General features: G+C 34.8%; 1 pseudogene; it reads left to right on the top strand.

Moving 5' to 3' along the window:
- The first annotated feature begins 804 nt into the window (after positions 1 to 804).
- LOC148876008 (WD repeat-containing protein LWD1-like) lies at positions 805 to 12,619 on the top strand (annotated as a pseudogene).
- Positions 12,620 to 25,814: the final 13,195 nt, after the last annotated feature.

Here is a 25,814-nt window from a genome sequence, read left to right as displayed (position 1 = left end):
ATGTCTATAGTTCTAGCGGAGTCTTGTTTTAGTGCAGGTACCACTGTACTAAGATGTTGGACAATAAGAGAAACTGCATGAACGATGAAAGTATAGAAATGTGCATTTGCTTTAAGGATTAGCTAGATGCAATCATGCAAAATATAGATTAGAACTTTACAAGGCAAAAGATGACATGATACTACTATATACACCGGATATTTTACTTGAAGCAGATGATGAAAGTCATGATTCATGAATAATAGTTGACTAGATGTATATAATTTTTTTACTTTTGTTTTCAAATTATTGTAAATTTTGTTTTAATTTTATTTAATTTATTTGCTATTAATGTAATTTTGTATTTTCAATTTGTAACTATATTGTATTTTTTATATTATTAATTTATTCCATTTTGATATTTCATTCATCCAAGTAGGAAGTAAGAAGTATCCAACCATTGTATGATTTGTAATTTGTATCATTCAAATTTAAATAAAATAAAATTCCTATTTTTCTTCCAATTTGTTATTCCATCATTCTTAGTTCTTATTTGGTTAATTTCATTTATGTGTTAGATTTATCATTTCTCATTTCTTAATTTTTCAAATAGTTCTCAAAGGCGAAAGATCAAAGGGAAGTTAAATATTTTAGTTTTACACTTTTACTTAGAAAATAAATCAAAATTAAAAAAAAAACAAAAAAATGTCAAAAAAATCAATCTAGCTCGGTTTAGCCCAGGCCCAAGGCTTGCCTTGTAGCCTAGCCCGACACAACCCAAGACCACAACCCAACTTGCAGCCTGGCTTGGCTCAAGCCCGCGACATGGCATGGTTTGCACTTTGCGCGTGCCATGTTGACTCAACATGGCCCACTTTAAACCTCTAATGTAGAGAGAGAGAGAGAAAATAAAGTTTAGATAATTTGGTTTTTTTCGGTTAACCTAAATTTCAAACCCTAAAATCCTAAGCCAAAACCAAAATAACCAAAAATTGAAATCAACTTTTTCTGTTCAGTTTTTTTTTTCGGTTTTAACCAAACAATGACCATTCCTAGCAATGGGGTCTAATTGGGATCCATTCTACTTGTATTTAAAAATAAAAATCTGAACTTCAAATTTGAATATGAGCCAAGTTTAATATATTGAATTTTTATCTAATTCGCTTTCTATCTTTAAAATAAAGAAAACTTAAAAAAATTTAGAAAAATCAATTACTTTTTAACTTGTCACTATGTAATAAACTTATATTCAAATAAAATATTGTTTTATTAATTATAAACTTTAGTACAATTGAAGTAGTAACAAGTGGGAAATGAATCAAAATTCAATGGGGGTAGTGAATCATATGTGTAGTGTGTTGATAAATAAAACCCATAAACCTAATAAAAATCCCTAAGTGAACTAAGCTCTAAATTTCCCTAAGGCTCAGTTTCGAAAGTCATAAAGAATACAAATGCATACAAAATAATATAAAATACAAATTTTTGAACTCTACATATTTGTATTTGTACTCCTTCAATTCCAATGGAGCTAATCTTATCTACATGTATATAATTAATATTAGTGTAAATTTCTTAAACTACCCTTATGGTTTAGTTTATTGACTAAGGTGGTGTTTGACAAGTCTTTTTAGGAAGATATTCCAAAAGCTCAAGACCTCAAAAGACTAATGAACTTTCATAGTTAGATCTTCAAAGACCAAAGACCGTTTGGTTGTAATTTTTTAAAGATCTTTCAAAACAAAAAAGATTGAAAGATCATTTGGCAAACATACTTATCGGTTCCTCTTACATACATGTTAAATATTATGTGTGGACCTAGTAACACATTTGAACATGCAAATATTACTTATGGGTCCCGCTTACACATTTACCTATACAAAATGTTAAAATGGTTGCAATTTTCCTACACAAAACATTTACTATTTGGCACACATGCATGGACATGTGTACCATCTATCACACCAACACAATTCTACAAAAATATATACAAGCATTTAAGTGCAATTTACTAAAAAGTAAATTATTATTAAATAAGGAAAATCTGTGGATTGTTACCTCAAATCATGGGTAATACTTTGAATTGTTTATAATCTTAGGTAGAACAACATTAAGGTCTCTTGGTCGGACAATCTCTTTTTCATATTCACATAAAGCCTTTAGTATAGAATTAAAGTGGCGAGATAATGTTTCCTCTAAATGCTGAAAACGATTAGTTGTATCTCAAAGCAATTTATTGTGGCCAATTATCTTCAATGTCATCCCCACTTGTTCATCAATAGAAACATATCGATTATCTTTTGACTAAACCTCTTTGTCTTAGAGAATCTACCAAATTAATGAACATGTGTGGGGGCATTCTAAAAATTTTTAAACACCTTTTACCATTGTTTAAAATGACATTATGCAAATAATTTGATGTATTTAATATATCATCGTGATAAAGTGTATTGGGAATAATATTGTTATGCTTCTCTGTTAATGTATACAAGAATTTCATATTAAGATGTTACAGTTCTTCCTCATCCTGTACAAATCTACAATTGTATGCAACAATTGCTCCCAACTTATAATATTATCCATTCCTATTTGAATACATGTCAATGTTTAATAATCAATAAAAATAATATCATATACAATGTGATAAAAAAATTATTTATCAAGTTGTTTCTAAATAAACAAAATATTTGAAGTAATCAACAATCTCACTAAAATTCATTTATCAAATTATCTCTAAAGCAACAAAATCCATTCATCAAGTTGCATCTAAAACAAACATCAATAAGAAACAAAGTTCATCATGTCCAAGTGAAGGAAATATAAAAAGAAATAAACTACTCTCTTGTGCCTAAAGCTGTCTACCCATGATCTCACTAATACATTTCCTCCTAAGTTCAAGTGGTAGCGTTAGATACCACTCTCTTGCAGATGGCTTGTCAAACACTTCATAGAATTTGCAGTAATCTCTATATATACTCTAATCCTTCTACTGTCAAACACTTGCCATGAAGTATCTTTTCATTCTTTGAACTATTGCATTCAATGCAGACACCAATGAGGCCATTCTCTTGTTGGCAGCTTCAGTAGATTCTGCCATAACCTCACTAATGTCCAATGCTTTCTTTTTTTTGGCTTTCCTTCCTAGTATTTGAAATATGAGCTTTAATAGTATCAATGGTAGCATCATCACTTTCATTCACCTGAGATTGTGGGACTAGTGGGTTGCTCAATTTCAGTGTCATTTGCTTGAAATCCAGGGGGAAACTGCACCCTACGTGCCAATGAGGTAGCAAATCGACCAATAGGAGTTGTCCCCCCAAATATCACATTGAGGCGATCATATTCTAGATAATCCATGGTGTAGAACCTCTTAACCTTAGGGTTAACCTAACAATCGAGAAAAAAATGATATAAATAATTATATTTAAAACCAAGTTACAAACAATATAAATCCCATACAAAAAAAGTTTGAGTGATACCGCTAAATGCTTTTCCTATGTCTCTGATGATACTATGACCATATGTTTTTCTTCATTCCAACCAAATCTGTTATGTCCAGATCTCAATTTTGAAAACTCATTATACCTAGACTTCAAATTTTGAATCTTATTAGTAAAAGCCTTTGTATTAAAATTCAACCCAAGTTTAGTAAAAAACTTATTTTTAACTTTATTCCATGCACTATTCTATAAACACCCTCCAATCATGCCACTTTTTTTGGACTCATTTAACAAACAAATTGGTGTGTTTTCTTAGTCCAAAGTCCAAGAATGTAATGTTATCATTTATATGTAATGTATTATCAACATATTATCAAATGTAATGTTGTTTACCACGTTGGATGACATCTATAATGGTATCATTTATATGCAAAAAAAAAGAGTTATAAAATCAAAAGGTATAAACCAATAAAATATGTTCACACACACTAGTATTCATTAAATGGGTAGTAAAACCACACATGTTATGGTAATGCCCTTAAAGAAGCAAAAATATTGATTATGACCTTGAAAAAGCTGAATTAAGTGTTGATTATAATCTAAACAAAGAAATGGGCCCATAAATTAAGGTCTCATCAAAACAATGTTCATAAAAGATCATATGGAAGAAAACTATTTAAAAAAGTTTTAGAAATAATTAACAACTAGTTAATGACAAGAATAAGAAAAGCAATAACCAGTTAATAATTTGAACATTTAATGGTGCAGCCATTGGATGTTGATGTTGATGTTTTGTTACTATTTTAAACTTATAATTTGATGTAGTTGGGTTGTATATATGCTTAGCATGTATTCAAATTTTGAGCCTTTGTTATGATATAAAAGAGAAAAAAAAGGCATATCTATACTTCAAATGTTGAGCATATTCTTTTCATTACTAAGTTAGGATTTGTAGATAGGGCTTGCAACTAGCTAAAAGAGAGAGAATGGTGAAGCTGCAGGTAAAGAATTTAGTTAGAGAATACTAGAACCAAATGATCATCAGTCTATAACTTAGAATAAAATAGAGAGGAAGTTGGATAATGTGCAACTTCTGTGTAATGTTGGTGGTGATTTTGATGATTTAAGTAAAAATGTGGATGGTTTCAAAGATTTTAATTATATATAGTAATGGTAAATAAAAAGTGTATTTTCATAGAAATTGTTTATCTTTTATTAATCTTTTTGGGTTTGATGATGTGAATGATCTTGCCCGTGAACCTGATTACTATCACAATACTCATAAGTCACTTTTTAGAAAAAAGAGAAATCACCAAATAACACTACTAGAATACTTGGATTTAGAGGCACTTAGCTGGATGCAGTCAAATAAAACTACCTCCATACCATATTAAAGAAGGCAAAGTTATTTCATTAGTATAGAGACACTTTCTATTGCTTATGTAGTTAACAATTTTGCCTTTTGATTTTAGCGGGCCTAAAAATTAGTAGTGGTTTGAGGTTTTGCGCCAAAAAACAATTGATCTCGCATAAAGTCTATACTTGACTTACGAGAACTCCTCACTTTCTTTGGAACCAAACCTAATTCGCTATTTGTTCATTCTCTCCCTTTTCTTCTCCATTTCTTCTCTGTTCATTCCTTCATCTCCTCTTTACTTCCTCTTCTTTTTCTCTTTTCTTCCTATTTTCCCACTTTCTTTAGTGCCAACCTCCTTGAGCAATATCAGAATCGGGTTGAAATCGTCCAACTTGATGACTCCACCGATGAAATTTGCTCAAACCCAAATCTCTCCTTCGAACACCCTTACCAACCCACCAAGACCATTTCACAAGGAGTGCTAGAAGCCTGACCTCCTCGCCGCCCCTGGTGACTTTCTCCATGTATGGCGCATTTATGATGACTGGGTCGAGCTCAAGAGCCTCCTCAATAGCAACAAAAGCAGCGAGTTTTGCGGCTCCCTCACCTCCTTCGATTGGAACGAAGCCCAGCCGAAGCAAATTGGGACTTCGAGCATCGACACCACTTGCACTATTTGGGATACCGAGAAGAAAACCCTAGATACCTAGTTAATTGCGCATGATAAGGACGTCTACGATATTGCCTAGGGAGGCATCGAAGTTTTTGCTTCGATTTTCGCAGATGGATCCATCAGGGTTTTCAATTTACACGATAAGGAGCACTTGACTATCATCTATGAAAGCTCCGAGCCCGACATGTCGCTTGTGTGGTTGGGGTGGAACCAGCAGGACACAAAGTATATGGTAACCATAATCATGAACCGTGGTTATCGACTCAGTCGGATTGGGTTGCGATTGCTTTCTCGACTTAGCTGCAGATACTCAATGTTTGAAAGCTCGGATGGAGTCTGAATTATATGTTGAAAGATTGGAGATTTGATATTAAAGATTATGGGGTTTGATTCATTGCCCTTTATTGCTTCTTGTTATCATCTTTCACAGATATGATGTGTCTTTTTTCCCCTTAGTGACGAGTTATTTGTTATTACTATCTCTGAGTTTAGTGGTGCTAACATAGTAACATGGGTCGGTCGGTTGTAGATTTGTAGTCTGTAAATTGGGTTGTTGATTTCTTCCCTTAATTTTCTTTTGTTTTTGTATTTAATTGTTTTGAAAGTAGGAATCTTAACTTGTTTCAAGGTTTCAAGCCAAAATTTGGTATTTATGATATTAATGGTATAAGACATGGGTTGAATGAAAAAAAAATGTTTAGTTCATGCATTTACTTTATGGTGATGATTTCTTTTTTTTTCCCCATTTTTCTTTAGCGCCTGAGATTGAAGTTGGAGTCAAGTTGTATACAAGGAAATAAGCCATTTAACCTAGTGCTTGCATCATTTGGCAATGTGGATTAGGAGCTGGTTGTTGTTGGATTTCATCACTTGGTATTGGTACATTATTTGCCTACAATAATGTCAACAACAATGAAAACAAGCAATTATTGAAACTTCTTTATTTCTTTAGTCAATTATTAATTAATACCTAAAGTAAACCAATTCACCAAGCTTCTAAATTGGAGATTGTTGAACATTTGAAGGTATCTTTGTTTGGTTTGTTTTTGTTCTTTGTTCAACTATCTCTAGAAGCTGTAGATGGATCCCATATTCAACACTTTGTTTGCATAAATCTTCCATGTGCAGCTACAAAAGAATCATTAAAGAATATAGGAAATATCAGAAAAGAAATAAATGAAAATAAGCTATAAACAGTGTATGTTTACAAGCAATTTATGTTTGTTAATGATTTTTGGTTTGTGCATTATGGTAAATAAAAAATATTAGGCTCTTCTAGTTACCATTCATATATGCATTGAGAAGATAATGGGATTTTTCCAGTCTCCCAAAAATCCACTGTTCCAAGAATGGTTCAGATGTTAGAAACTTCATGATATGGTATTAGTTTATCCTTTTCTTTTGCTTTACTATATAGTGCACAAATGAAAATTTTCAAATTTGTAGTTAGGTTATGCATAAGTAGTAAATGCATAAAGTCATATTTAATTTTAGTATGGTCAAGTCACATGCTAGACAAGGCATGCCATATTTTGGCATCTTAGTGTTTGCCCCATACTAACATGTACGTGTACATATACATTAAGCTCATATATATATTGTGAATATAAACTAGAAAAACAATAGCTATTAGGCAAAAAGTTTAATGGACTGACAACACACTCCATGTGTTATGGAATCAAGATAACCGAAATACTTTTTGTAGTGTACCATATTTATCAATCCAACATCTTAATTGATGAAAACCACCCATGCAACTCAATCAAACCTCCATATAAACACATCAGAAAGGTGTTGAGCTTGTTCTTTGAAGCCGATACTTTGGCTCAGGAGGTGGTGCATATGGCAATATCTTTTCTAGTCCTATTTTTTAAGCCTTTCATTCTCCTCTTCTTGATGTGAAATCTTGTTCTCAAGCTCATTGGTGTATGCTTGCTTCCTAGCTCATGACTGGGCTGCAAACTCCTTTTTCTAGCTGTGTTATTATTTGGTTAATTGTTTTCATTTATAGATTTACTATCTCTTGCTTACCTTACTCTTAAAAATTTCCAATTAAATAAAATATGATTTTGATATGCAACTTCTATTGCTGGCTTCAAATGGTTGAGGTTAAGCCTCGATTGAGTTGATCTGTGAACTCTATTCAACATGAGAGTCCAATCCATCATCATTTACTAATTTGAACTAGCATTAATGAATGGTTATTTCAAAAGAACTTGTTCAACTAAAATTTTCTCATATGAACAAGGACATATATAACTTGGTTTAAATTTTGGAAAAACTAGACTCAATTGGTAGACATAAATTGTTCCCCAAAAATAAAAGATACAGTGACCAATTCTTATGGTTGTTCAACATTAGTTTATTTCATCATCATATAAGCCTTATGTTTTGTTCTTTTTAGTGGGCCTTGCTCTAGGTTCCTTGTGATTTTATAGTTCAAATTGATGAGAAGCTCTCCCTCCCCTCTTAATATCAAAGTTTCTTATCATCATTCAAATTAAATCTTATACATAGTTGAATTCCATAATCCAAAACCACAACGTATTTCTTTTTTTTTTGTATTTTGCAATTGATGGAGCCACAATTGACCAAACAAGGCTTCTAGATATTATTATTATGATGATGATGATGATGACTTAAAAAAAGGATTATTAGGTGAAATTCCCCTTCACTTTTTTCAAATTCTCTTGAACCCAATTTGGATGCCTAATAAAGAAAAACTCTTGCTGTCTTGAGATTGTGTACTCTTGTCTAAAGAATGGTTACAGGTTGGGGCTGCCTAGGTTTGTGTTTGGGGTCTTAGGTGACTAGAAACCTTAATAGTCATTACCTTTCTATTTGATATGTTTTTGTGAAGTCTCAATGCTGCTTCAAACTAGGGAAGCACAAAACCTTAACATTCTACCATTCAATTGCATAATTCAAAAATTTAAGCACATCAACATTTGCTTCAAATAAAATAGGTTAGAAGACACTGATGACCTGACCCATTGACAACCCTAGATGCAATCCATGATCCAATCCATTGGAGAATCTCAATTTGTAATCTCCAAATAACTATAACAAAGATTTTAACATATCAATCTTGTCTTTGAAGAAACAGGGGCAGTTGTAAAATGCAAATATAGTTCCATCATTTTGATCAAGTCAGTAGATCAAATTTGGGGGAGAATTTTTGGAGTGTGTTGAAAATTCAACATGTGTAATCAGTTCTCAATTTCTGGTTCAGTTAATGTATTATAGACCAGAGTTTCTTTTTGCTTTTATTGTTAAGTGCCAGCTTGAACCTCTTGGATTTGGATTTTATCTATTTTTTTTATATTTAATGATTTTTTTGTATTATTCTTCAAAAGAAATATATTTATTATTTAACCTACAAGGCTACTACTACAGTACATAATATAGACCTATAGTACACCTCACCTGGTATATGTGTAGGTCCAGGCCCCAGGCTAGGTCATAAATGACCAATCCCTAATTAGGATTCTAACATGTGTATTGGTGTTGATAATGTAATTTTTGACATGTAATAGTTGTCAATAAACTTGTTTTGCTGCTGTATTTTGATAAGTAATATGTTTCAATAGTTTTTAGGGGGAATGAAGAGAATTTTGTGCTGGTGGTGATGTTGCAGCTGTGGCTAGGGATATTACTAAAGCTAAAAATTCTTGTTTGACTAGATAGGATTTTCTCTTATTTCTAGGGGTTGTTATTGACATGTGATACAATACTTGGTTATGGTATATGTGGTTCATTTTAGATTGTTTTTTTTTTCTTTCTTTTACTTTCAATTATTTGTTTCTTGTACCATGGTTCTCATCAATCACCCCTTATTGAAAAGGGTAGAATTTTTTTTGGAATATGAAATATCTAGCTACCAAAAAAGAGTTGATATTACTTCATAATTAATTTACATTCTCAGGTAATTGTAAATTGGGTGCAAAGTTTATTTTTGGAATGAGTTTACATTAAATTACATTATGGCAACATACAAAAAGGCCCAGGTGATTCTCTTTTGCAATTTTATATGTAAATGAGGTTCTTTGTTGAGTAAATTTCAGATTTTTATATGGAAATGATATTCAATCCTGTAATAACTAATAAATGATTAAACCTGATTGAAGGTTTCAATTCTTAATGGAATTGTCTTTGGTGGTGGGGTTGGAGCTTCCATACACAGTAGATTTCGTGTTGCCACAGAGAGCTCGGTACTTATGCCCCTCAATTTTATTATCTAAACTCACAAATGTCATCTGACTTGTTAAATGATTTTGTATATTCCTTTGTTTAGTGCTGATCTAAGTGTACATGTTTTATTCCATAGCCTGATTAAAAGCATAAATTTGGTAAGAGAAGATGAATTTTGTACAAAAAATAAGATGCACTTTGTTCACATTGAATCAAAATTGCATAATTTTATACATATAAAGGAATATCACTATTAAAATGAAGTCAAACAATTGCCCTCGAAGTTAGGTGGAGAGAATGGTATCATTATAGGGTTCTAAGTTCTGTTTGTGGGTCTCTTCTAATAATGTCGTTAGAAGCTCTAGAAATATTTTTAAAGATGACCCCATGTGCCTAAATTTTTATTATTTTAATTTTTGTTGGAATCATTAAGTAGATTAATCTAGAGTTCATTAAAGGGTTTTTAATGGAACCTCCTATTCTAATATGATTTTATATTAAGTAGATTAATATAGAGTTCATTAAAGGGTTTTTAATGAAACCTCCTATTCTAATATGATTTTATATTCTTAACATAAATCATGAGCAATTGGGATGGTTTGATCAGCACCTTTTCATATGCTTTGAGGTGGTTAGCTTTGCATATTATGGTTAAGAGGAGTCTTTTGATATTGGATAGGGCTGCAACTTGGGCTAGGTTTGCCTGAATCCAACCCAAAAAAGTTGGTTGGCTCTTATTTTTAAACCATGGAATTCATTGTCTAAGGTGCTTGGTTGATTTCTTTTTCTTTGACAGGGGAGGATGTGGTTCCTTATCATTTAAATGAAACTTAAATTGTCTTTGATGAGCTTATGTTATTCATTCATTTTCTTTTCGTCACTCTTGCCAGGGGAGTTGGTCATATAGGAGCCAGGTTGGATGGGGCAGAAATGATTGCTTGTGGCCTGGCAACTCACTTTGTCTCTGCCATGGTATACTTCTGATTCAATTAAACCCTATTAATTAAGTTTTTGAACTACAAAACTTATAGAAAGATGTTTTGTTTGGCTTCACCCTCCTGTTTGAGAAAGATGATAAGTTTGTTAATCATTTTGCATTTGAGTTCTTCTGCCATTCTTAACATCTGTGCTAACTATACTGTCTTTCTCATTATTCAAGCTCATTAACTTTTTTCTTGTGAAGTCTTCACTGCCTAAAAAGAAAGCCCAACTTCTTAATGATTTGGACTTGTCTTTCCTTTACTACATTTATATCCATCTTTATGTTAATAAAGTGCACTTTCTTTAATTTGGAATAAAGTCAAGCAATCACATCAAAGTGTCTAGTTGCTAATTACTTAACAATGACTTTGGAAATTTGAGGAGTCTAGAGGAACATTCTCAAAAAGATGATAAGAAGAGTTTTTGAGTGGGAGTCCAGGTGGGATTGGGTATTAGGTGTGCCATTCCTGCGGTTGTTGAGTTTGGTTTTTAGGGTTTGGGTTTTGCATTAGTGTTGCAGTTTGGTTATTGTTTTTGTTGGTTTCCAAGTATTACTCAGTTGTTGAGCTGGTTTTCTTTTTGGGGCTTAGGGTTTTTTTGCTTGCTTTTCTGGGTTTGTCTCCTCAGGTGATTGCTTATCACCTTCTTTGTAATTGTTTTTGTTTTAATAAAAATTCTTTTATTTATCTTCAAAAAAGATTTTATTGTCATAATCTAAGCAAGATTTTATTGTATTGGCTATTAATTTACAGAAATTATACCTATTTACTTTGTTTCTGTTTTCTTTTTGTTGATTTTCTTGCAGTTTGTAGAGGAAGTACGGATTGGATGAAGATTACAAAGAGCTTTTTTTTTTGAGATATTAAAAGGAATTTCTTTTGGACTACGCTGTATTTGATTTGTAGGTTGTTAAAAAAAGAAGACATCTACTCAAAAGGAAGAATGAATATAATGAGGGTTGATAATGGAAATCAATTAGAATTTTATGGATAAGGTGTATCTATTTGGATTATATATATATTTTCATACGAGTTTTATGTTTTGATTGAATATATTTTCATACAGGTGTATGAATTGGAATTTTTATGTAGCAATATTCACAATACATTGCATTTTTTTAAAAAATAAATTGGAACCTTTTTAGAGGCGGCCAAAAGTGCCTCTAAATACTAAAGCATACAAATTTTTCCTTTTCTTAGATTTCTTTTAGAGGCACATAAAATTTCCGCAAAATCTTTTAGAGGCATTCAAATATGCCTCTAAATTGAATTTTCAAGGGCACTTTTAACTGCCTCTTTACAGGACTTTTAGCGTTAGTGCAATAAAGGCAGTCATATGTGCCTCTAAAAGTATAATTTAGAGACAGGGATTTTAGAGGCACATACCTGGCTGCCTCCTATAACCTTGAGAGGCATTTTTTAAGTTTTTAGAGGCAGTCATGGCCGCCTCTATAGATGGATTTTCCAGTAGTGTAAACAAGAAGTAGAAGATTCAAAACAAGATGGATCTAGTGATCCTAGTGCTTCCTCTTCTGGTAGTGAGTCAGATGGATATTCATAGAAAGATGGGAAGCATTTTGCAAAGGAGCAGTCACAAAAAAGAAGGAATAGAAAGAAGTCTTCAAGAATGTTTGTTATCCGCAACATTAATTACATCACTTCCAAAAAATGAGAAGGACAAAAGGATGATACATCTGATGAGTCATCTTCTGCTGAAGATGAATTCATTGATGGAGATTCCCTTAAACAGAAGGTAGAGGATGCAATTGGGTCTTTGGAGAAACATCACAAGTCAAATTCTTGCCATCATAAAAAGAGAGGTGGGGACAAGCATTCCACCATTACAGATGGATCAAATGGTGTGGTTAATCATGATCTTAAGGGTGATGATGATGCATATGTTTCACATGGAGGGAAAAAATCTGAGAACTGGGACACTTTTCAAAGCCTTCTAATGAGACATGAGGACTTATGTGCTAATGGCATAGAAAAGCAATAGACTGTGGATGTTCGAGATGAATTTGTTACTATCAGGAGTTCTGACTTAGGAGCACTATCTAAGTTCACAGGTGCAATACACCTGGAATCAGAGAAAGGAACAAAGCAGCGACCCATTGCAAATGATTCCTTCCTTATGTCTGATAAAAATGTAGCTAACGAAAGTAGGATTTGCATGGAAAATATTGAAAGTGGAGAAAATTTCCACTCAACTATGAAGAGAAGGGAATGCACTAATGAAGAGTTGTTATTTTCACTGAGAATATGGAATTTAGAGGGAAAGTGCAGGGATGTGGTATCTGATTGTATTAAAATTTACCTCATGAATAGAGGGTGACTCAAGAGGTTTTCCTTGTTAAAAGTTGTCTACATCGTGGACTAGAAAAATGTGATGGTGGTTTTAATCATTTGATATTTGTATTATTGTGCAAGTTTTAATTGTTAAACTTCCCATGGCCCTCTTTTATTCTCTATTATTCAAATTCATTGAAGTTTCTTTTTTCTTTAGTAAGAAATATTCGTTGAAGATAATTTCATTAATTTATTGTCCTATATAGGACCATCATGATCATCATCATCTCCAAGCCTTATCTCAAATATATGGGGTCAGTTTATTCAAGGATCCTGTTTCACCATTCTGTTTGATTTAATGGTGATAGGATTGGCACCCATCTTTTTGTTACATTGGAAATCCTCAAGCAATCCAGACTAGAAGATTGTCCTCTTCGGCTACCCCATTTATGCATTTTATGGAGTCCACCTGATTAGTCATATAATCAGCCACATACTCACTGAAGCTTTTTCATCCATTTGAAGAAAAAATCTGGTGATTATCATTTTATTTTCCAAACTGACTAGAGGATTCCACAATAGACATATGAGTTGGTGCAGTCTTGGTCTTTCATTCCTTTAGAAATGAAGGATTAAATTACCACTGTAGACATAAATAAAGCAATCAAGTAAACTACAGGGAAAACCCAAAAACTACAATAGAAAACTCGTTTACTTCTATAGCAATACTTTGCATCAGTATTAGCATCTTTTGAACATAGGTATCTTCTGCAATTCTACTATAATAGAATCACACCAATATTGTTTACCAATAATTCCATAAATAAATAATAGAATTTTCAAATAACAAATGATTCAGTCCCTAGTACTGGAAGAGAAAGATTGTCATTGCCCAACCAGATGAACTCCCAGTTACAATTGTAACTGATCTATTTGATGCCAAAAGTTGAAGTTATTGCCATAGGCTATTAACCTGCAAAAGTGTGCAATATATCATTATCTCTACTCTAGTATGTCATTTCCAACTATTTGCAGTCAGAGGAAGGTGATGAAACTCCTCATCTAAATAGGGGAATTTCTTGCTAGTTTCAGCCCTGAACATGACAAATAACAGACTAGGATTTGAAACATTCTCAAACTCCTCATCTAAACAGATTTATCTTCAGAGAAAGAAAATAATAACACCGAATCAAGTATACAATAGCATTATCAACAACATGATCAGAAAAGAAAAAAACAATGACAAACAAAGAGGTTAGTAATGATCAACCATCTTTTACAAAACTTAACGCATGTATTCTCTCAGAATATCATGGAGAATAGCAAAAGATGATAAGAAAAACAGAGATAAAAAATAAAAACATGACAACAATAGGCTAGCTTTAATGATTTTACAGGGACCAATTTTGTAGAAGCTTCATCACCAGTTCAAGAAACCACTCAAGCATCGATTATCCCATAGCAACACAAACATCAAAATAGTGAATCCAAGCGCTACTACAATGTAGAGAGATAACAATGTAGGAATTTACTGGAATCAATGTGGATGATGGTGTTAGACAGTTTTGCATGCCCTTAGCTTCAATCAAAATTATGTACTTTATGAGTTTATTGTAAATAAATAAAAGTGTATATTTGATTCATGTTCCCTTGGTGTGTTTTTGTGTAATACCCTTAAACTGAACACTTAATGAGACTCGTGTTAGTTTAGAATGTTCACAGCCAGTGGGTCGGTTTGGGGAGACCTATCCTGACAAGGCTGACACTGTGGTGCTACCAAGTCGGTTGGGGTGGCCTGTCTCAGCTGCCAGGGTGAGACCCTAGGCACATACAGTGTAGGATTAATTGAATCTTTGAATTGGACCAGATTTCCAATATTGCCCTGGACCTTAGAGATTGATGGGAAAAACTGGAAAGTTACACCCGACCCTTAGACTCAATTATGATACTGCACTAAGTGTCGGATTTGGTTGTCTTTGATATACCATTCAGTGATATCTTTAGCAGGGGTTAAAACCTGGGTATGTTGGGATAGTTTGAGAATTCATCTGAGTGGGTGATCATAGTGACATGATCAGCCCCTTTGTTAGACAAAGGTAATGATCGGGGATGCACTCTCACTGATGGAAACCAAGACTGCCGGCAGCCAATTTCAATCGTTGAGATTTGTTTTGCAAAATATATTTTGTATGAGATATAAAAGTATATATATATTATGGTTTCGAAATGTTTGCAAAAGGTTTTAATTCCTGGGATCCATATAAGCAGAGAGTGCAACACTGTTCCTTGCAGCCGAGGGAGAGGTCCTCTCTTGTCGGGCAGTGTGTGATCATTATGGGCTGAGAGGTTAAGTGTAAGACCAATGAGGATAATACCTGATGGGCTAGTTTTGCATCTGCCCACAGTCCCTAGGTGTTACAAGGTGGCTTGGCCCAAGGACCACTTAGGGTAAGTGTTGGGCCCATAGAGCCCATAAGATGAGTTTCAAGGGGTGCACTGTCCATAACAGTGTATTTGGTCAGGCCTTGTAACAAAGGCTGGGATAAACCCATGTGGCTGATGTGTAGATCAATGTTTGGGTCCCACGCCATACAAGAAAGTTCAACTGGGCAGCAGTTTGGAAGGCTAAGTGAATACATAACATTAAATGGGCCTTAAGCCCATTTCGAATTGGGCTAATTTGATTATTCACTTAAAGGCACAAATTCTAAGATGGATCAACTGATAGGATTGGGCCCAGACCCTATCCACTTAGAGAGCCCAAGATCTAAATAAGATTTAGATCTGGAAGCCTCCTAATTAGATTATGAGATGACTGATTTGATTTGTAGATAAGATAAGGGTTATCCCTTATCACTTAAATGGACTTCTAATTCAAATATGATTTGGATCACCAACTCCTAATGGGATTAGGAGCTGATCCCTTTAAGATTATAAAAGGAGGAGGGGGCGGAAGCCTTTAGAGATGCAACCAACACATTATTGTCTTCAGAGCTGAAATCACAAGAAGGGAGAATGCTGCACCCTGCGAATACTCTCTTGCCACCTCCTTCCTACAGCCACCGCCTCCAGCAGTTCGATCCTCTCCTCTCTACAGGAGTAATCAAGATTCGGTCTTGATATCAATCTTTTGGAGAGAAGATTGATTGGAGTTGTATTCACAAGCCATCCTGTTGATTCTTGCGAAGGGTCAAGTTCTTTTGGAAGAACATTACTGATTCTGCTCCATCCTGCACTGCGCCATCTTTAGTGAGAGCAGATTTTGGATCCTTCCTTGGGTGTGAACACCTCCATTGGGAGATACTGTTTCTCCGTATCAGGTATAATCCCTTCATACTCTTTTTGGTTCAGATCTGGTTCAGTTTATGGTTCAAGAATGATCATTGAAAATATGATTTTCTAAATAGGGAATACGATTCCTAGTTGAAGGGAGAGAAAAAAATTTTGAAATTCGCCCCTTATTCCAAAATCGTTGGGCGCCCATGTGATGGATATCCTATCCCTTCAGATGGATGGAAACGAGAAGGATCTCCAAAAGATAGTAAGAAACTGCCGAAAACCTGAGTGAAAATGTGGTGAATATCGCCACTATGATGACTAGAGAACAGGGGTGAAAAATCTTTAGAAAATGGACACCGACGAGAAGAAAGGAGGGGAGGAAGTAAATAGAAAGAGGAGGAAGATAAGGAGAATGTATCAATCTCGATGCTTCTCAGTTCAGTTGTTGGGGTAGAGAATTTGAACTCTGAGTTGAAATTTTGTTAAAATGTTGGGAAGCTGAGAAGCCCGAATTGACAAGCTTAGCTTGGAGCTTCTCAGATCCAGACCATTTTGGTCATTTTTGGCATATGTCTTTTGGTCTATTAGGCTTTTAGTAGCCAAACAAAAAAAAAGACCATTTTTGGTCTAAGGAGCTTCTAAAAGCCCAAAGATCTTTTAAGAAGACATGCCAAACAATGCCTAAATGTACCCTTATTGTTTGAAAATTGACTAATGCTATCCCTACTATTTCTGACAATTGACTAACTCTACCCTTACCGTTAAGGTCCATTAATGTTTAGTCAAAGCTCATTCGCACGTGATATATAATTTTTTTAACCCAAATTTATCGTCTACCTCTCTCAACAAAAGATTTAAAATTGGGGATTGAAAGACCGAGAAGTCCGATATTTGTAGGTCAAACGAGAAGCCAAAACAATCTTTTCCACCTACCTCTCTCAACAAAAGATTTAACATCGGAGATTGAAAGACTAAGAAGTCCGATATTTGTAGGTCAAACAAGAAGTGAAAACAATCTTTTCCACCTACCCATACTGTTTCTGACAATTGACTAACTCTACCCTTACCGTTAAGGTCCGTTAAAATTCAGTCAAAACTCATTCTCACATGATATATATTTTTTAAAACCCAAATTTACCCTTTACCTCTTTCAACAAAAGATTTAACATCGGAGATTGAAAGACAGAGAAGTCCGATATTTGTAGGTCAAACAAGAAGCCAAAACAATATTTTCCACCTATTTCTTGAATTCTTCCATTGCCATCCCAAACGGAGGAGCTTGATGGGAATACTAAGATTCATAGAGAGAAACTTCTAGTGAGAAAATATATGTTTTACAAGACAAATCAATATCTTCAAAAGTCTGAATTTGCATGTCAAAACGATTGGATTCTTAAAGTTGAAACGTCCAATAAAGATAGAAAAGCTTTGTTAGATTTGGTGGAGATCAGAGGAAGAAAATTAGGTTTTCTTGGGGGATGAAAAACACAGGCAATGTTCATGGATGAAGGAGCAGAAGAGGAACCGGATGACATGACACACCTAGTCGCCAACCTAGCTCTCTGATCTATTTTATTAAGTTTTGTTTTATCACTCTACTCATTCAATCTTCTTCAGTTTCTCGATCCTTACCACCACTACCTTCACGACAGACCTCTGTAATCATGATTGCCTTTTGTTAGTGACTCATTGTACATCTAAACCTCACTTTTGACATACGCCGTAGAGGTGTGACCACTGAGTAGGACATTGAATGAATTTCAGGGAAGAAAACGATGATGGGAGGGATCTCTAGAAGCCGTTCCTCCACACGAGGAGCTGTTACTAGATGAGTTCCAGGAAGTTGAGTATGTTGGATAAGCTCGGCTCTTCCACTCAGGTCATTCGTGACAATTCTGTTTATGTTCTTTGTGTCCTCGTCGTCGCCTTGGGTCCTATTCAGTTCGGCTTCATTGTGAGCTCCTCTTCTTTTCCTCCTTATTCTCTCTCTCTCTCTCTCTCTCTCTCTCTCTCTCTCAATTATTTGTCTATAAATTGGAAGTCTCAACCTCAAATTCAATTCTTTCTTTTAGATGTCAAAGCTTAAACTCTACGAGCAAAACCAGATTTGAGGCATCACCACGTTTGGCCCTCTCAAATTAAGCGCTACTACTACTGGCAACGGTCATATATTTAACACGGTTCCACTCAGTAATGCCATTGGATTCAGATTAAAGCAGGCGTATTCCCTAATTAGATCTCCTATCTTCCTCCCCACTGTCACTGCCACCATCGGAGAGCAAATGGTTGTCGGCCACCATCTCCTCCCCACTCGCTGCCATGTTCACCAATACCATTCCCATACCACATGCATCATGTACAACCACACCCTTCTCAACCAGGGTGTTAATCCCTCAATCACATATCACAACCTTCCAACAAACTCATTCTGATTCAAGTGAACCGGACAAAGACAAATTTCTTGGTTTAGGAATTCTCCTTGGTATTATTTTGAAAATTTGAAGAAGAACATAGGGTAAAATAGTCTTTTTAGTCTTTTTGTATGGTAAGGGAAGTATTAGTCAATTGCCAGAATTAGTTGGGGTAGCATTAGTCAATTTTCAAATAGTAAGGGTACACTTAGTCAATTAGATAAACCATAAGGGTAGTTTAAGAAATTTACCCTTAATATTATTGGGATTGGATGGGTCAAATCTGCATCTAATCTGAGTATTAAATAGATGCAAATTGTGATATTTTAATCTAAAACAATTTTACCTAAAAATAATCCAAAACAATTTGGATTAGATGTTGAATCAAGTTTTGGGTTTCCAAAATCCATTGATATCCTTATATAAACCTTAGCCATGTCTACCGTGTCTTTCTCCCCGTAAGTCAAGACATTCTACTCCATCCCCACCCAACCCTTGTGGCAGGGCGGGTTCAAAGCAAGGCACGGATTCCCCAAAATTTTCCCACCCTAATGCAACCACATAAAAAATCTAATTTATGGATATTTTACAAATAGGATTATGATAACTTAGGGGTATTTTAGGAATTGTATTATGAAAATTTGAGGGTATTTTATAAATAAAATTATTTTTAAAAATTAATATTAAATCTATAGATATTTTACTAATTTACCATTAAGTTTGGGGAATTATAATGCACACTCCATCCCTAATTTGGGGCAAAAATATTTTCCCTGTTGCCACTCCATTTCTACCCCGTCCCCGTTTAAGATTTGAGAAAACTTGTCCTATTCACGATAGGGCAGGGTTGGGCCCCAATTTTACAAGAAAAACTGCCATCCCTATAATTCTAATAATTTTCTATAACTAATTAAATAACAATAAATTACAATATTTTATGATAATTTCCAAAAATAATTATTCAAATTGCTATTGATTAGTAGTATGGTATAGTAAATTAATTATTTACAATAACAATAAATTAATGTAAATTATTTACTTTTTAAGCCTAAACTATTTACCACTAATCAAAGTAAATGTAATTATAGTAAATTAATGTAATTATGGTAAAATATATTATTTTTAATTAAAAGTAAACCATTTGTTTTTATTAGAGTTTGGCTTGCCTATTAGACTGATAACAATCAAGGAAAAGAGAGAAGAGAGAAAGAGAGAAAGAGAGAAAGGAGAAGAGTAGAAGAGAGGACAAGGAGGAAAAGGTTTGGTTCGAATGAGAGAAAAATCAACCCTTCCATTCGGCCGAATCTATTTTATATTACTAAAATATTATGGAGAAGTCACATGTGCCCCTACTTAAGTTAGGGACATTAGATTTAACATAAACTTACACATCACATAAGCATAAAGATAGAAATACCCCTACATACTTGACACTAACACTCTCCATCAAGTTGGAGAGTATATATCATATAATCCAAACTTGTTACATATGTAGTCCACTCTACCCCGACTCAATCCTTTAGTAAACATATCTGCCCACTAGTTTCTTGTGTTTACATATGCAGTGCCTATCATTCCACTCAACACCTTCTCTCTAACAAAGTGTCAGTCAACCTCTATGTGCTTGGTTTTCTCATGAAATACCAGATTAGAGGAAATACGAACTGTAGCCTGATTGTCACAGTAGAACTTCAATGGAGTATCAACAATTTATCTCATTTCCTGTAGAAGGTTCCTTAGCCACACTAATTCACAAGTAGTATGTGTCATAGCTCTATATTCTGCCTTTGTACTGCTTCTTGTGACAACTATTTACTTCTTGCTTTTCCATGTCACCAGATTACCCCCAAGAAAAGTGCAATAGCCTGTGGTAGATCTCCTATCAAATACAAAACCAAACCAATCAACATCAGTATATCCTTCTATTTCAAGTTTTCCACCACTTCTATATATCAAACCACGACCAAAAGCCCCCTTTAAATACCTCACAATCCTTAGAACCTTATCCTAATGTGTAACCAAAGGTTTCTGCATGAACTAACTTACCACACTAACTGCGATTGAAATGTTTGGCCGAATGATGGTTAGGTAGTTCAGTTTACCTACCAGCCTTTGATATCTACCAGGGTATTCAAATACTTCACCCATATCACTGCTTAGTTTAGTGTTTGTTTCCATAGGTGTTTCAGTTGGTTTAACACCTAACTAACATGTTTTTTCAAGCAAATCAAGAACATGTTTCCCCTTACACAAGTTAATACCATGCTTAGACCTTGGTACTCCTATCCACAAGAAATACTTCAATTTACCAAGGTCATTTGTCTAAAAATGTGCCTGAAGAAAAAGTCTTCAACCTGTCAATGCCCATTTTATCATTTCCAATAATGACAATATCATCTTCGTACACCCCCAATAGGATCTTCCCTGCCTAAGAGTCATGACTGAAGACTGAATGGTCAACTTGGCACTATTTCATATCAAACTTCTATACCACCTCAGTAAATCTGCCAAACCATGCTTGAGGAGACTGTTTAAGCCTAGAAATGGCCTTCAGTAGTCGACACACCTTACCATCTTCCCCCTGAGCAACAAACCCTGGTGGTTGCTCCATATAGACCTCCTTGAGCAGATCAGCATGCAAGAAGGCATTCTTGATATCAAGTTGATATAGGGGCCAATCATACATTGCATGAAGAGAGACCACAACACGGATTGAACCAATCTTAGCAACTGGGGAGAAAGTCTCTATGTAATCAATACCATAGGTTTGGGAATACCATTTAGCAACCAATCTAGTTTTTAGCCGCTTTACACTACCATCAGGTAAGTATTTAACCGTATAAACCCACTTACAACTAATAACCTGCTTATGCCACTACCACCACTCCGGCCATATGTCAGTCCACTGCTGCCACTACGGCCAGACTAAGCTCTCCGAGCTCCACCTCTAACACCACGACCTCTAGATACTACAAAGGTTGACCTGTCGGAAACATTAGGGTTCTCGGTAGATTCAATGGAAATCCTCCTAAGTCAAGAAAACACATTTTCTAAGGAAGGGAGAGCTAACCCTCCTAGTATTTGAGCCCGCACTAGTTCATACTCAGATTTCGGTTCCACCAAAAATCGAGTCACATTAAGTTGTTCCCTTTGTTGTTGCTGAATTTTGTAATCAGAAGTGAGGGGGTGATAAACATTCAATTCATTACGAATGTTTCTTATACTAGCATAGTACTCCTCAAGACTCTGATTGCCCTATTGTAGATTAAGGTATTCCTGATACAAGTGATATAATTTGATAGTATTGTCTTGGCCCGAATACAGCTTCTTAGCATGGTCTCACACTTCTTTGGCAGTATCAAGAAACATGAAATTTATACCAATCTTGGGTTCTATACTATTCCGTAACCATGTGATAATCTGTGCATCTATTTTCTCCCAATCATCATACTCATGAGAATTGGTGGATGGCTTTTTGTCCCTTATGTGTTTCACCTTCTTCTTTGCCTTAAGAAAGACTTTTATAGATTTAGCGCATGGTACATAATTTTCTCCATTCAGCTTAATGGAGGTCATTTGAACATTTAGGTAGTCAGTAGGAACCATCACACTAGTCTTGCTATCACTACTCTCTCCCATTGCTGAATTCGGCACACTTGACCACACTACACACTAATTTCAACACTTACTATCGTTGTAAACTGCACTCTTTACACCACAACCCCTTCCGCACGACTACCTAAAACATCACCACACTGTTTGACGAACACTTCCTCTTCGAATCACATAGAAAATTGCACAAACCCTAGCATGCTACAATCTAAAATCCCACCATACCGTCTGAAATAGACTTATCATTTAATTCACATCAAGAAAATGCATAGAACCTCTTACCTGATCACTTGAAAATTAGACCACACAAAGCACCCACTGCACCACATGAATCAACCCTCTTCTCTTCATCGATTAGGGGAGGGCTTCTTAGAAACCGTAGCAACCGACCACAAATACCATAATTGGAGGCATAGAAACCTCCAAAGGAAGAGGGCGATCACTCCTTTTCATCCCTTTCCCTTATCTCCAACTGATGGTGAAGAAAGCAAGAGAAAACCCTAAACTAGGTGCACAGAGAACAAAATTCTTGGCAGATTCAATTTGCTCAGTTTAGCTCTGATACCGTATTAGCGTTCGACCTACCTAGTAGACTGATAACAATCAAGGAAAAGAGAGAAGAGAGAAAGAGAGAAGGAGAGAAAGTAGAAGAGTAGAAGAATGGACAAGGAGGAAAAGGTTTGTTTCGAATGAGTACACCTAGTTTAGGGTTTTCTCTAAACCCTAAAATATTATGGAAAAATCACATGTGCCCCTACTTAAGTTAGGGAGGTCAGATCTAACATAAACTTACACATCAACACCTAACCATAAGTACAAAGACAGAAATACTCCTACATACTCGACACTAATAGTTTTTAGTTAATGTAAAACTAGATATGATTGAAGTCAACCAAGTGGTCTAGATCGGTGTAGATAGACTTAACAATTTTCCTAAATTATTTAATAATTATTTATTGAAATAATAATAATTGATTGCTATTTAAATAGTTTTGGAGAATTTTTTTCATAGATTAATTTCTTGGTTTTTTAATTACTTATTTAAAAAAATAATTATGAATTATTAGTTAACAGAGTTTCCCTAAATTATTTGATAATTATTAACTATAATTATTGATTTTATAGAAATTAGTAAATTATGCTAATTAGTAATATCTTTTATCAAAAAATTATTCTTATAAAAATTTAATGAAAACTTTTTAAATTACATTGATTAATGTAAATTACACTAACCATTGAAATTTTGAACATTTATTAGTAAGAAAAAAATTATTAAATAATGGGTTGTTTTTTAATTTTTGCTAGATTATTAAATTATTTAATATTGTTAAATAATGGAATAACTTGGGAGGTCGACCCAACATGGCCCACGGTCGAAGCCCATGTGGGCTCGTGCCGTGTCATGGGCCTGGTTGGTTCGTAGGCCAAGCCTTGGGCCAGGCCAGGCCGTGGACCGGGCCAAGGCTATTTATTTAATAAATTAGTATAATAAAATTGAAAACAATTGTTTATTTTATTAAATATTATATATTATATTATTATATAATTATAGTGTACATAATATATTGTATATTATATTATATCTGTATAAATATTTATAAAATATATATATGGGTCGTGCTGGGCCGGGCCGTGGGCGGCGACTTGATTTACACCACTACATCTAATTCCCCTCTTTGCTCGAAATCAGGTCTATAGATATAAATATTGTTAGATTTGGAAACCAAAATCTTAATAAATTATGGCCCTATTTTTTTTGGCAAAATGGAGAGAATGTAGGGGAATTAGATATAGAAGTGAAGGAGAGGATAAAACATATATTGAGCTAATTAAGGAGAGAAGTTAGATTGTTATAGAAAGTGAGAGACGTGAGTTGTGGGAGGAGAGAGAGAACCCGGTGGAAATGGAGAGGAATGAAGATAGAGCATGATGAGATGGAAAATTGGGAGTGGTGGGAAGGGGGAGAGGAGAGAGAGTCATGGTGAATGTAGGGTTAGGGTAATGGAGCAAGGAGAAGCAAGGTGATGTGGACCGTCGTCTTATACATATATATATATATATATATATATATATATATATATATATATTTTAAATATTATGTACATAATATTTAGTTTTATAATTATATTTTTAAATATTATTTATATTATATTTTATAATTTTATATTATTAATGATTATACTTTATACATCGAAGATCGAACATGAACATGCAATTCCAATTTCCTATCCATAATCATAATGAGCAATAAATAAAAGTTTGACTGATTTGTGTATTACACATGAAAAGTTTTTGTGGAAAACACTCAAAATAGGTAAACTCTTCGTCTTCCTTTGGATCCTTCCTCTGTTCGTCGTCTGTTCCACAGTCACACAGTGCACAGTCCGCTACACTTTGGTGCTTCTAGAGTTCTAGTTCTAGACTTCAAAAGTCCAGAGCAGAGACAAAGACCAGACTCTAGAGTCAAGAGTCCTCCTAGTCCCAGCCCCAGGCACTTCGCAATCTGCACTCAGGGACTTCTGACTACCGCAAACTCAGACTCTCGACTTCCGTTGTGCCCTTCCAGTCTTCCGGTGCTGAACTATTGGCATCGTTCTTCTTTGGTTCTTCATCTTCACCACCAGGTGCCAGTTACAAGCCTTACAGGCTTACAACAGAAGTCCAGAGTCCCGAATGTTGTCAAGTGTCGACTCTGTTCTTCTTCTTCTTCTTCTCCAGAAGTCTAAAGTCCCGGTTGCCGTTGAGTGTCGACTCTGTGTTGTCATTCTTCTTCTTCTTTTTCTTCTTCTTCTTCTTCTTCTCTATTTTTGATAGAACATGGTCTGACATGCTCCAGGCTCCAGGTTCTGTTGTCGATAGAAGACTTGCTCCAGCTGCTGTTGTGTCAATGCATCTTCCTCCATCTCCAGGCTCTGGTTCACCACAAAACAAATATTTCGGTTCTAACCGAAATAACCAAAAAAAAAAATTTGGTTCGGTTTATCATATTACTAAATCGGTTTTTAGAATTTTGTTTTTTTGGTTTGATTTTGAACAGAAAAAACCAAATGCTCACCCCTAATTACGCCTCAACTACGCCTTTAGCCTTTTAAAACCATAGTTATGGGTGCTACCACCAATGGGTTGATAGTGCTTCTACTGGTAAAGGAGGCATATGAGCAGAGGATGCCATTCTACATCGAAGCCTCAACCTGTTTGCATCAAATACAACACCATCTCAAAATCCAATCTAGATTTCCAACCCACAAAATCATGCATATACCACCTAGCCATCACAAGTATAGTATATATTGCACTTGAGATGGGAGCAACAAGCGCAGCCCTTGTATACCATGAGCTTAGGCACTCAAGTTTGCTGCCATACACAACAATTTTGCTCTCATGGTCCACTAATACATGAACCTGATCATCATGGAACTGGACCTTGGTTTCTCCGGCCAATGGGATGGAGAGACTAGGAGATGATTGTTGAATCATGCTTTGTAAGAAATTGGGGTCACAAAAATTTAAAGTTAAAGCTCTGAAGCGTTATTTAAAGACATTATCTTTAGAACGTTATTTGCACCTACTCAGTTTTATTGAATTTGTTAATTTTTTTTTGTG

The sequence above is a fragment of the Nelumbo lutea genome, chromosome 1 (assembly GCF_056320005.1).
Source record: "Nelumbo lutea isolate HS-2025 chromosome 1, American lotus-T2T, whole genome shotgun sequence".
NCBI classification, from domain to species: domain Eukaryota; kingdom Viridiplantae; phylum Streptophyta; class Magnoliopsida; order Proteales; family Nelumbonaceae; genus Nelumbo; species Nelumbo lutea.
This window is presented reverse-complemented; position numbering and strand designations above follow the sequence as displayed.